Genomic DNA, 14,425 nt, shown 5'->3' with positions numbered 1-14,425 from the left:
TAATCGCTGGCATCCCTACTAGGTGAAAGGTTGTAGCAAGGTCCGAGGAAGAACCCAGTAGATTGAAGGGGGAGAAAAAGCATTATTCTACTCTTATTGAAACGGCCTTGGCCAAAGTTTGCCCTCTGTGTTAGTTGTATATTGCATCATTAGTAAGTTCAAATAAAAACTCTGGTTTGATTCCACCCCTGGTCAGGTTTGTTTGGACAATTGAGAACTCAGTATTAACCAGAGACCGTTTGTAAGAGGCGATCCTTGACCATTTCAAAGAGAAACCTACGGTATTCCGGTTCGATTGCAGTAAGAACATAAGCCAACCCAATTACAGGAAGTGAAAATGCATGTGTGGGCCTCGGTTGAGCTGGACACAGGTAAAGGAGAGGATAATATAAGAAGGAAAGGATAGGGTGGGACTTCAGCAAAAGATTGAAGTCGAACATGCGTAATATACTAAAGAAAGCCAACAAATAGTGACATTTATAAAGTCATTTTGAAATAAGACTAAACAGATTTGTGTACAGTAAAAGCAATATTTCAAAGTACAGATTCTTTGCATTGAAGTGGCAGATTTCAGCGCTTCTACACAGCAATCCTTTGGCAATCTTTTTTTGTGTTGGTTTGCTTTAATATGGCACTGTGAAACCGAAAACCAGACTAAATAGAAAACCAGCAGTTTCAATTTCACTCGTTCAGACTAGCCAAAAGGACGATGGCTTGAGAAAGCGCCAATATATTTCCTTGAGGTGCCGAGCCCAAAACCAACATCAGCAGCCCAAGGCAAGAAGAACCAAAAAAAGTCCACATACTTTTTGATTATGTAGGGTGACAGACCACGAACCATCCAGGCATGTGAATAGAATCGTACTGCACACTCAATTGAACACTATCATACAATCAAGTTCAGAGAAGCACATGTAAACAGATCATAGTGTAGCTTTCCATATATGACAGTGAGATATCTGGAAAAGAAGAGTGGTTTTCATGTTGTTTACCTTTGGTCGGCTAACACTGCTCAGTCCCGCTCCAACACGGCAGAGTGGAGGAATTCAATCACCCTGCAGAGACACAGAGAGAGAATTTGTATTATTTTACAAGATCAAATTTCCTTTTGACAGACAGGGAAGCAAGCGAACTTGGTCCTTGCTTCTTAGAGTGTGATGTGAAAATCACACTTTATATGTTGCTTTGGTTAGGCTGATGGGTAAATATTTCCGGATTGTAATCAGTCATGGTTTTTTGATAAACACTTCGTCATCTTTGGAAAAATGCATGTTTGTTTTTGTGTGTGTCATCGTTGTGGGTTCAGCTAGCTAACTGGTAGCCTAGCCCCATCAAAGACCAAATCTACAACCACACACACCTAGCAGCTGTATACACACCAAATGTCCTGTCAGCAGGTGGCACTAGTGTGTGTGTTTCTATCATGCTGAGCCGGCTGGATATGTGTGACCTAAAAATAACTGACAGGCAACAACTTAAATACACTCCCTCTCGACCCACTGCTCTCCTTTACATCCGCTCTCTGAATCCTTTCCCTTCATTTTTATTTTCCTTGCTTATTTTCCCGCATCAGATTCAATTGGTGACATTGTACACACTTCAAAGCTTACCATGTCATCCAGTAGTCATGTCTGACCTTTATCGGGAATCGTACACACGCAAAGGGAGTAGAATGAATGGATGTGTTTCACAAACTAACCATGTCATGAAAATACCAAACCCCAACATGTCACATGCACAAAGCAAAACGAGACACTCCAATCCTTGCTTGCCTAAGATCATTAGCTGCTCTCATATGATCAGTAGCTGATGGTTGAAACAACAAGAACACCGTTGTTGGGACCAAAGCATGATTATCTGCGCTCTACCATTGCAGAACGTCAGTTCGTCAAGGCTACTCATTGAATTCCCAGTCTTTGGATAAAAACAAGAACCTCTACCGTATCTAGCCTGCGTCCTGAACCTGGAAATGTGTCTGCAAAATGCCGATGTAATTTGTTATTGCCAACAAATCTCATCAAAATACCTGATGTAGCTCATGACTTGTGCCATTGTCATCCAGAAGCTATTACTAAATAAAAAGTGTCCACTGGTTCGCCTGGAGGTCTGTACTAGGTAATGGAAAGATTATACATGGTACAAAGAATGGCTCTTAGCTGTAAGCGCACAGTTATCCAAGCTTAACACACTGCTAGTTGAAGACAGGGGAAGGCCAATGAAGGTTTCTACTGGAAAACGGTACTGGATAAAACACAACAAATGTAATAAAAATTGCTAGCTGGCACAAAATTGGTCATTAAAACATAATAATATCAAATAAATAAAAAACTGTGCCAAAAAAGCAGTACAGATTCTGTAGATAATGAGGGTTTCTTCGAATAAGAAGGATAATCAAAATAGTGGATCGAAAAATCTTCGTAAAAACTTGGAACCGTGTTAGTGAAGATTGCCATAGCAACATAATGTTTAACTGAAACCATATGTCGGAGTTCCCTTTCCATGAACTTTTGTACTTTATGCATCCTTCCTTCCTTCGTGTGGTAACATCCAGATGGACACATGTGGTTGTGACATGCAACTCATTCCAGGAATTAAAATCTGATGTGTCATTTAAAATAGTTCCTCATCCCACTGTGTTGCAACCACAAGAAAGGGTAAAGAAGTATTAGCTAATAACTGTGTCAAAACAGCTCGTGGTTGACCATCTGCCCTCTGTAAATAACTCTGAGGAGGATCAGTGTGCTGGATGTCTTTGATTGTGGGTTCATCACACTGCTACTGCTAAAAATATCATTAAGTTGTGGTTAGTGTCTCTTAATGAGTGTCTTTGATTCAGTTTTCCGACGATCTGGTGGATCGTCTTTCCTGTAACAGTTTATTTGTCTGTTTGGGATTGTTCATTGTCTACCAGGATTCATAGCGAACAGCTTGTACCTCTGCGTTGGCCTTTAAAACACCAACAAAAGAAAGCTAATAAAGTGCACTAGCTATTATTTGGTAAACAATTGAGAATGATGATTAAAGACCCATTGTAGCTTTATTTTGCCCCTTGTACAAGCTGCATTTAAACCAAGGCATCACACTTGATTTGATTCTAAAAACGATATACAATTCGTTATAAAGCTCCAGCTGACAATCATTAAAAGGAAAAGAAGAGGTAATCCTCAGTTTTGAGAAGTTGAAACCAGAGAACGTTTGGCATATTTGTCTAAAAAGATGATGCAAACAATTGGTATTGATGTATTAGTCGATTGATGTTGGAGATGTGTTTTTCCTTATTGGTTGACTTGTATTTTAAATAATCAAACAATTTGTGTGGTTGCCATATCTATATATCCAAGAAATAGGACCTCATGCATCTTACATTACATTTAGCTGAGGCTTTTATCCAAAGCGACTTACAATAAGTGCATTCGACCAAGAAGATACAAACTTGAAGAAATCAGAATCATATAAGTACATCAGAGCCAAAACATTTCAAGTGCTACTCAACTGGCTTTAGATAAGCCAGTGCTCTGTTAGTATATAAGTCCTTTGTTAGTATATAAGTGCTCTGTTAGTCATTTTATTGCTCAAGTTTCCCCATTTTATCAATTTATTTTTTGCCAGTTTCCAGTAAAAAATGGTTGATTATATAAGCAATAAGATAAGACTTTATTTATCTCGAAGGAAATTGCTGTGCCAGAGTAACAAAATACAATAAACACAATAAACACAGCAGCAGGACAGCAAAACTGTACACTAAAAGTGCAGCAAAAAGAGCAATTCAACATCTACAGACAACATGAAACATAGAAACATAGATGGTCACACAATCAATACTTGGCTATCTCCAACCTACACATTCATGTAGTTGATTTTGAGTTAGCTAAATATCTTTTATAGTCTTGAGGTCATTGTTTTCTGTTGAATATCAAAATGTTTTTCTGAGGCTTTTTATTACTGAAGCTCAGCTCTCCCTCCAACTGATTTAATACTCTTCTGTTGCCTAACCGGAGCATTAAAGGGTATTATGAAACAACATGACCTGCCAAAACAGAGGCTTTAAAATCACAGATTGAAAACAATGGCTTCACCTCTCCATCATAATGAGAGTTGGAAATCTACTTTCTGCAGTTAATAATGTTTCTAATGCCATGATGCGAGTTTCCACAACAAATGATCGGAAGAATTGGCTAACATTTAATTGAAGACATTGTTACAACATTTTAATGCATTGCGTAAATCAGTCAATTCTCATATGAGTGTTGTTATTGTGCGGATACTAAGGGTTTTACAGGTTATGTAAAGAGAGGTTTTGGGGTAGAAACAGTTTGGATTTAGCAAAGAAAAAGGAAACTTCAACCAGAATCAGATGTGCTCTTTTAAAGATGAGTATTGTAAAGTATATTCATGTGACTCCAAGTCTGCTAATCTAATCCAGTACACCTGAAAGCAGATTAAAAAGTCAGGCAATCATCAATAACAACTTGCTAGTTCCTTAAATTAATACTAAAAAAACCAGAATGAGTTTGAATGAGACTGAATAACTTCTGCTCACAACTTATTACGTAGCATAATTCATAATTTAAATCAAAACCTAAATATGTGTTGTCCAAATAAACAGTTATTTGTTTGTATGTCGCTGTTTATATCTACTTAGAACTATCTTTTTTTAAATTCTTTGAAAATGGTTATTGTTATAAAAGCAGTAGGTGTCAGTTCAAGTTCAAACAGTCACGTTGTAGTCCGGTGCTTTTACTGGGAATGTTCACTGAACACTGCATAACTGGGAAATATGAGTTCATTTTAGCCTGAAGGAGTGTGTGTGTGTGTGTGTGTGTGTGTGTGTGTGTGTGTGTGTGTGTGTGTGTGTGTGTGTGTGTGTGTGTGTGCGTGCGTGTGTGTGCGTGTGTGTGTGTGTGTGTGTGTGTGTGTGTGTGTGTGTGTGTGTGTGTGTGTGTGTGTGTGTGTGTGTGTGCGTGTGTGTGCGTCTGTGTGTCTGTGTGTCTGTCTGTGTGTGTGTGTGTGTGTGTGTGTGTGTGTCTGTGTGTCTGTGTGTGTGTGTCTGTGTGTGTGTGTGTGTGTGCGTCTCTGTGTGTGTGTGTGTGTGTGTGTGTGTGTGTGTGTGTGTGTGTGTGTGTGTGTGTGTGTCTGTGTGTCTGTGTGTTTGTGTGTTTGTGTGTCTGTGTGTCTGTGTGTGTGTCTGTGTGTTTGTGTGTTTGTGTGTTTGTGTGTCTGTGTGTGTACTGCTATTTTTGTGAGGACCAACTTCAGTTTGCTCCTCACCTTTTCAGGGGAACTGAAGCCATCAACTAAGCCAGGGGTGTCAAACTTTAAGACTATATAAAAATACATGTATAAATATTTAATATACATAAAATAATGTATTATATTACATAATTGCCTCTGCATTGGATTATTATGAGATAGGGTAATAATAACTTCATAATTAACTATGTCTAAAAGCAGAAGTCTAGGGCAAATATGTGCAAGTCTCTTCAGTGAGAATTTCGCACAACGATTTAAAAAGAAAAGCCAAGAAAGTGACATTTTGAAAAAAAAGTCAAATTCTGAGAAAAATTCTAAGAAAAAAAGTCAAATTCTGAGAAAACAGGGATATTTGAGATGCATTGTGGGACATTTAGTTTATGTAACCGTATAATAAACATATTCTATTCTTTGCAAGCTCTTGTGGGGCCACATGAAATGAAGTCACGGGCTGGATTTGGCCCCCGGGCCTTGAGTTTGACACCGCTGAACTAAGCACTTATAAAAACCACCAGACTCCAGTGATTTAGGGAGTCAGGGAAAGCATTTTCATCAATGAGGGACCTTAGAAGTATATTACAATGTGTATGTGTGTGTGTGTGTGTGTGTGTGTGTGTGTGTGTGACATACAGTACTTGCAGCTGAGAAGCTTAAGGCATAGGGGTGTTAGATAACCCCCCTAACGCACCTATTTAGAACAGCTTGTCTCTCGCCAGCAGTCAGTTTAGTCTACAGCAGCTGAAGGCCGCAGACATATAGAGAGACAGCTCGACATTTTAAATCTACTCCACACTATGTCTCAGGTCACAGGTCCACTGGGAATCAAACCCTCAACACTGCCAGTGCCTTACTGCTGACATGCATAAAGAAATTATATACTGGTCGGCCTGGCAACAAGCTAACATATATACTTAAAACCCATCTAACACAGCACACTACACACACACCCTCGGGTTGAATCTGCAGCCTGCTTGTTTTATTCAAATAGGGCACAAGCTGCCAGCACTCAAGGGCAGAAAACATAGAATAAAAATTAAAATAGAATAGAACTGGTAATCATCTGTAGACACTGCAGTGTTAATGTTGTTAAGAAATGCTCCTTCACTGAGGAAAATGTGATGATCAAGATGGATTTAAAGTCACATTACAGTTAAAAATGTTGCAACTGCTTGGTGTAAAACATCAGCAGCTTGATGATGGCGTTTCCTCTTTATCCAAACTGGTACGCTGAAGAATTGCTGACATGCCAAAATTGTGCAAACATATTTCCTCCATAAGGGTCAGAGTGTGAATGCAACATCTTCCGTTACTTCAATGACTGAAGAGGAAGCAGTAAAACAAACTCTGATTGAAATAAATGAATGTTGACAGATACTGTACATATGTTTGTCTGCATGACCAAACCTTTATACAGTATATTACATTACATTTACTGTAGCTGAGGCTTTGATCCAAAGCAAGTGCATTCGACCAAGAAGATACAAACTTGAAGAAAACAGAATCATATAAGTTCATCAGGTTTCATAAAGCCAAAACATTTCAAGTGCTACTCAACATGCTTTAGATAAGCTAGTCCTTTATTAGTATATAAGTGCTCTGTTAGTAATTATATCTCTCGAAGTGGAGTCTAAAGAGATGAGTTTTCAGTCTCCCCTGGAAGATGTGTAAGCTATCTGCTGTCCTGATGTCAATGGGGAGCTCATTCCACCATTTTGGAGCCAGGATAGCAAACCGTTTGGTTGGTCCAAAATATACAGTTTATGGACCAACCAAACATGTTCAGCACATCAGTTCTTGTCGCTGTCAACTCCAGCTGAAACTACTCGATTACTGACAGAAGATTAATCAGTGTTTCTGATTATTTTTAAAATAAAAAATGCTCAAAGATCTCCGGTCCTGGCTTCAGAAAGGTGAAAATATTGGCCATTTTTTTCATCTTCTATGACGGAAATTGAATATGGTTTTGTATTCAACTGTTGGTCAGAAATAAACAGCAATTTGATAACTTTCGCATTATTTTTGGCACCTCTTCCCGACAGATCAGATCCAGAAAACCATCAGCAGATGAATAGAAATTGGCAACACAGTTTGAGTAAGGGCAGAAAAATTGATCGTGTGTGTCTCACACAACGGATTATCACAAGTCAGTGTGGTAACCCCTGCTTTATGGAGCCAAGTGGCACAGTTAAAGCATGCACCCCCCCCCTCCATCAGTTAGCTTCTACAGACTGACATCTGATGGGTGGCTGATGATTCTGGAAAGCTTGCTTAGTCTTGCAGTGAGATCACATTATGGTTTAATACACATGACAGTGAGCTCACAAGGATCCCTTCACAATGCAGACAGTCGTTAAGATGTGTCCTTATACGTGCAAGCTAAAGTACCAACGTGCAGACACACACATGCGCTAACACAGGTTTAGCATTGCTGCAGTGGAGGGGACGCACTGCAGAACTGTCAGGAAGAATCACAGCACTCTGCTTTGCCACACACACACACACACACACACACACACACACACACACACACACACACACACACACACACACACACACACACACACACACACACACACACACACACACACACACACACACACACACACACACACACACACACACACACACACACACACACACACACACACACACACACACACACACACACACACACACACACACACACACACACACACACACACACACACACACACACAATGCAAGGTCACTGAGCTCATGGGTTAAACTATTGCTGAGGGGAGGAAAAGGAGCGTGGAAGAGGAAGAGCGTAGGACTGACAGGGTTGCCTGCTTCTGGTTCTGTATCCAAAGCTCTGCAAAGTAGAGCTTCAACGATTGACTAATGTTCAGACATTAAAGTTGACTAATCAATGAGTCCATCGACAACAAAAATAGCGGCCAACTAGTCTGTCAATTCATCGTTAAAGCAATGCTGGGTTTTAGCCTTTCAGTTATGTGGTTTTCCAGCTGTTCTCCGTTTTTTGAGAAGTCTTCATTAATAAGTTGATATCTATTTTGATAATCAATTCATCATTAAAAGGGATTTTTCAAGCAAAATGCCCAAAGAGGCTGTTTTCAGTCTCAAAATATGAAGATGTCAAGCTTTTTTCAGTTGATTATTATATTTAAGTTGATATCTTTGGGTTTCACCTTGGACCTTGGACTTTTAGAAACTAGAATGGAAGTTTCTAATTATTTTCCTGACATTTAATAGCCCAAACAATTAATCAGGGAAAATAATTGTCAAATTAATCAATAATAGGAACTAACCTTAACTGCGTGTTATAAGTGTAAGTTAACCTCGACAGACTGTTATGCACAGGATACATTTAACAAGTAACTGGCAGCTATTACTGGCAGAATAAATGCTGACAGAAAGCAAACTTCCAATAAACTCAACGGCAGTCATTAAGTCATGTCTATACTGTATATTGGTAGCTTCATTTAATAAAAGGGAAAAGGCAAGCCTGGCTCCGTTCAAAGGAAACAAAATCTTCCTACCTGTGACGAAGGTAACCACCTTGCATACATTTGTATACAATTGTATACTATTAAATGATATAGTGTTTATTGTATTTTATTTTGAAATGTGTTGCCCTTTCCCCATGTCTGTTGCCGTTGATTGTGTGCACCTGGTGCCCTGTGTTGTCCCCCCCCCCCACCTGTGTCTAATTGCTCCCCCCTCACCTGTGTCCTGTTGGGTTAATTGGGTTGTGCATTTCGGCTCTGGGGTTTTTCTGTTTGAGTGAGTGTGTGTGAGATCCTTGTGGCTGCAGGCTGTCCTCAAGGAAACAACAGCAGGATTGAGGCTGTGTGTGTGTCACTGTGTTCATGCTTTAATAAATGCCCACACCGGGTTATATTTTTGGACGTTCTGCCTCTGCCTCCTTGCTTGGTCGGGCCGCTCAATTGTCAGCTTCACACTACCAGCATCTCATTTACAAATCAGGGTATTAGTTGCTTTGAAAAACACAAATGTCCTCTTGTTTTGCCTTAAGGTAATGATGGAGACATCACATTCCATTTTATATGCAGGAAATTCGCTTAAAATGTGCATAACAGTTGACAGAAATACATGGAAATCATCTTTTAAAATGGCGCCGTGCTAGTTAGCAGCCTGCTGCAGTATATCTACCTGTGTATTTAAAAAACAATTAGGATGAATATAGTACATAATATCTACTGTATCTATGTGGATGATAAGGCTAGTTCAAAACAGCAATTAATATAAGCAATAATTAATCAAGTACGTATTTTGGCGCCATTAAAAGCCAGTACACCACAAATGTCCACACTTTGTTTAAAATACCCACCAGATTGCTGACATTAAACCCTAACAAAAAAACTCAAAACTAGACACATTTAGGCTCCCATTACATGGCAGCAGTTGTTCCTAAAATACACACAGTGACACCCAAACTAAAAGCCTCAGTATGAAAAACTTTCCACTTCTGTCTGTCCTCGGTTGAAATGATTCCTGCCAGAGTCAACATCTGCAGCAACTCTTTTTAAGAAGAAAGACATGGAAAAAGAGTTAAGAAATAATGGCAGAAAGTGTGATCTGTGGGAGTAGTTTTCATGCACATGTGTGTGAACGTTGAATACGTAGTAAGACGTCTTGCCAGCTCGAGTAGGAGGATGAGACGTGTGATAAGTCTCCATACTGAAAAACCTGCTCAGACACATAAAGCCATACACAGAGATGACACACACTTCTGCAGAGTTAGCGAGCTAATCGTATAATGACAGTGCAAAGAATGAGCGAGTCTGACTCAGCTAAAACCTATCAGACCTGCTCCAGTTCAAACAAGCCCACGGGTTAAAAGACTGTCCCCGGCACCGCCTCACCTGCCAGGAAGAATTAAACTAACCCAACACTCAGAAACTTCCCATCAGGCTGTTGGCTGGCACTGAGTTTATAATTCACTTCTGTTGTGACACCTATTAGGATTTATCTAATGCATGCATCAAATGAAATGCACTCCAGATCAGAAACGTCAATATGGCTGCAATGTCTTCCCTATGTAAATGCATTGGGAGCAATTTAGGGTTGTATCTTGTGCGGAAGAATGCAAATGCCTGTTTCCACTGCATGGTATGGATTTACTCCACTCAACTTGTCTTGCTCTGTTTTGATTTGCATTAGGGAAAGTTGTTGAAAGTACCTGGCACTTTTACTCACAGGCAGGATTCATTTCAAAGCAAGCTGATTCTATACTAAATAATTGAGTTAAAACACTACAGACTACTGATCAGGACATCCTGCAAAACCGTAATTTTAAAATAGAAAACGACTGTCAATTTTCGTAATATGGTTACAATACGTTGCAATACAATATATTGAATTGTCCCTGTAAGGACATTCGGTCTGGAATCTGTTCTGAAGTTCCATAAAAGATCAAAATCACACTGACTATAGAAACAACTGCTCTGAACAGGACCATAGAAATAGCAAAGTCTAGGGGAAACGATAAAATAATTGAACAAATATATATAGTTTGCACATACAGTACACTGTAACTAGACGCCCATTCTGACAATGGCGGCCTATCGAACAACCTTTATTTCATTACATGCAATCTGATCTATATTAATCCTCAATGCTTTTTGGCTATAGTCCCACCAACACCAAGAGATCTATCCTATACACCTATCATCAGACCACCAGAAAAGCATGTTAACAAGAGGTCTGAACAGGACCGTAGAAATAGCAAAGTCCAGGGGAAATTATTCCACTCTATTTAAGCTGTTATAAATATTTGGATATGTACTCACATCATCAGCCTTATAGAGTTGGCCAAAGGAAGGAGCATACAGTGAGAAGTAGGCTACATCTGTTTTCATACAGAGTTGAAGAGCTTTGGGCGGACTGTTCCTTGCTCAAAGACACCTACACAGTAACTGCTGACGTAGGCCAGCTAAATCCTCGTCCACTTTCCATCCACACATTTTTCCTAAACATGCGGGAGGATTTGAGCTGGCAACCACACTTGATTCTTGTGCAGATATTGTAGAGTCAAATTCCAAAAATAAAATGTTGTATGCGAGTCGTTGCTGTGTGTCAGTGGGCTACACAGTAGAAACCACGACCTCATTCGCAGCTGACCCACTCTCTCCACTCAGATACAGTCCTGCAGTATTAATGCACATCCACACTGAGACAAAGTGGGCAGACAGACAGGAGGCGCGCATACTTTCCATCTGTACTGGAGAGCCGTCTGTGGTGAGGTCTGCAGCCCCTTCACGTGCAAGTGCGTGTGTTTTCACATATGAAAAAGCCAGAACAGAAAAACAGTAGCTGTTCCAGGCGTACACTGAGCCATAACATTAACACCAGACACACACACGCTCACAAACACAGGTTGAATGGCTGTACTTTTCTCTCTAAGTATGAGCAATGGAAAACAGACAGGCTTACAGTATCAACAGTTTCTTCAAGCCAACGGACACCCACACACACCCACACACTCACAACTTACTATGTCAACAGTTACTTCAAAACCAAGCTGACCGACCAACCGTCAAACCCCAAACACACTCTCACTGTTTAACACACACACACACACACACGCGCACGCACGCACGCACGCACACACACACGAACGCACACACACTTTATAATAATAACATCAAGTCCACAAACATTAAAGGCTGTGTGTTAAAGCTTGGGGTATAATTAGCACTGCGACTTGTTTTACTGCTTTGTTCTACATTGTGAAGCTAACAGGCTAGCTAACAGCTAGCGTCACTCTTTCCAACAGTAATCATGCTGCCTGTGGATTATTCGTCTGGCTGTGATCATGTCTGGCTCTCAGTTTCCCTCCCTTTTTCATGTGACTATTATGTTATTAAGATTTGGTGTGTTTTTAACCGTACAGTACACTATTTATGGTTCAACAATTAGAAGTCTCTGAATAAAAACTATAAGAAAAGTCAGACTGTAACGACCCTGTGTATGGAAGCGTGGGATGATGGGAATTATCAAGCCAGCGGACAACCACATTTAAATAATTGTGAGGACTATATGTAAAGAGTAGGACACTCAAACAGTCAGTGACCTCTAAATGTGTATTTTTGCCCTTTAATTTAATGTTACCTATTGACTGAAACAGTATATGGGGTATGCTAATAGGGGCTTTTACCTCATATTATTATTATTATTATTATTATTATTATTATTATTATTATTATTATTATATAAACCTCAACCACCAGCTTACATTCAAATACTTCCTACATGTTTGTAGTATTATACCAACATCTCTGACACTTTCTTGGTAATACTGTTGTACTATTACCAAATTCAAATTGTGATATTACTTTAATTACACTACTTTGTAAGCATTTTCTTTCTGTGTTTGTGTTTTTTAGAGTTGGGGCCATTTGAAACACACATTTCTATTGCCTTCTGATGGACAATAAAGTTTTCCTGGATTTAAATTCAAGGATTTGCTCTTTTGACAACTCATCCGAGGCAGACTGTTCATGAAAAGTGAAAAACTTAAAAAAAAAAAATACGGAGTCAGACATCAGTCCTGATTGCCAGCTGCACATTCTGCCCCTGGACCTCCACCAAGGGCGAGGGACATAGAGACACAATGAGACAAAAAGAGAGAGAGGCTTGGCGAGAATAATATAGCAGAGGAAAAACAAAAAAAGGGGAAAAATAAGAGAATAAAAAAACAAAGAAAGAAACTAGATTACATTTTTCCAAGACGTACGGCAGTGCAGTAACACCGCAGCAGAATGATCCACATCTGTCCTGAGTTAAAGAGAGAGACAGTGCTGCCGTCTCTGTATACTCAACTTTTTCTTCAAGCTGAGGAGATGAAGGGAATCTGGACAAAATCCTGTCCAAAGCCTGCAAAGCCACAAGAGATCCACACAAACATTTCCCTCTGCAAGAACAAAACTCTGAAGGAAGGGAGCTAAAGCCGTGATGTTGGGATATTCAGAAGCTATATTTTCTCAATGCAGAACTATTCAGCTGCATTGCTTTTAGAGAATTGGAAATCTGCAAATGAAAATAACTCCAGGGTAAAAACTCGTCATCTTAATTATCGCTTAAAGTTCACGCTGAGTATTGATCTTTTTGACAATAGAGCGGTGCGGGAATCCTAAAACCTGGAAAGGCTTTTTCCACTTTTTCCGTCTCAATTTCAACATTGTTTTGAACATGTTTGGGGTTAGACACGTGAAATAAGGTCTGTGGTTATGTTAGAAATTAAAATCAATGTTTTGACGGCATAATTTAGTTTAAACATACCGTCAGTTTGGTTTAAATTATGTATTATACTGAAAAACCAGAAGTTCTCGCGCACAACCAGTTGTCAAGCTTTTATTCTGAAAATCCTTCATCTCCGGTTAGCATTTAGCATGTGGCTAACATTCCATTTCCTATAAAGGTGAATTTAGTTGCGATATGACAGGGAGTGTTGCACACCAAAACCTACTGATTTCAACACTACAACTATAGACGTCCAGATATTATTATTATTGCTGAATATTAAATGAAGGTACAGTTTATTTGAATACGTTTTGTTTACAAACGTGGGTAGCACGTGACAACATCCGGAACTACCGGAAATGATAACTGCCATGAAGTATTTCCTCTATTTTTAAAGTATTGATTACAACGTTTAAAATGCAATACATGTAAAGTCATAGTATCATATATAAAATATAACAGCTTTAAGTATTTTGTTAGATTTTTTATGTTGTTTACAGTTTGTAGAAAAGGCCCCAAAGTTATAGTTATTGATATATATATTAGTTTATTATACATAGTTGATACCTTCTAAGTTAAATTGTGCCTTGTGGGGAGGGGCTAACCCACGTGTTTTGGGTGACGTCACACATCAGAGGGTAATGTGCGTCAGTAGTTGCAGAAAAGTTATGCCGTCTTAAGCTTCGTATTGTGTGCGTAAATGAACGTGTGTTTGTCCACAGTGCTGCCTGTTATGTTGTTCTACACTTCATTATTATTGTGATAACTTCTGTGCCGATGTGGCTTAATGCAGAGTCTCCGTGCTCATGTTATGGGTGCATGCTGCGTGCATGATTATTATGGCTGCTCATTAAGTCACTCATCAAGTGAGTTGGCACTCCTGTCTCAAAGTTAGGGGTATATACACCGTGTTGAGTGGCACAGATCT

General features: G+C 39.4%; 1 protein-coding gene across 3 annotated transcripts in view; it reads right to left on the bottom strand.

The window, feature by feature from the left end:
- The window catches only part of raph1a (Ras association (RalGDS/AF-6) and pleckstrin homology domains 1a), a 74,255-nt gene that overhangs the window by 50,968 nt on the left and 8,862 nt on the right, over positions 1-14,425 (bottom strand). For all 3 annotated transcript variants that reach the window (XM_079661687.1, XM_079661689.1, XM_079661688.1), the window contains exon 2: positions 993-1,055. The gene's annotated coding sequence lies outside the window, so the exon portion shown is untranslated. The remainder of the gene's footprint in view (positions 1-992; positions 1,056-14,425) is intronic.

The sequence above is a fragment of the Notothenia rossii genome (assembly GCF_949606895.1).
Source record: "Notothenia rossii genome assembly, chromosome: 2".
NCBI lineage: Eukaryota > Metazoa > Chordata > Actinopteri > Perciformes > Nototheniidae > Notothenia > Notothenia rossii.
The sequence above is the reverse complement of the archived record's forward strand: the minus strand, read 5'-3'. Positions and strand labels throughout refer to the sequence as shown.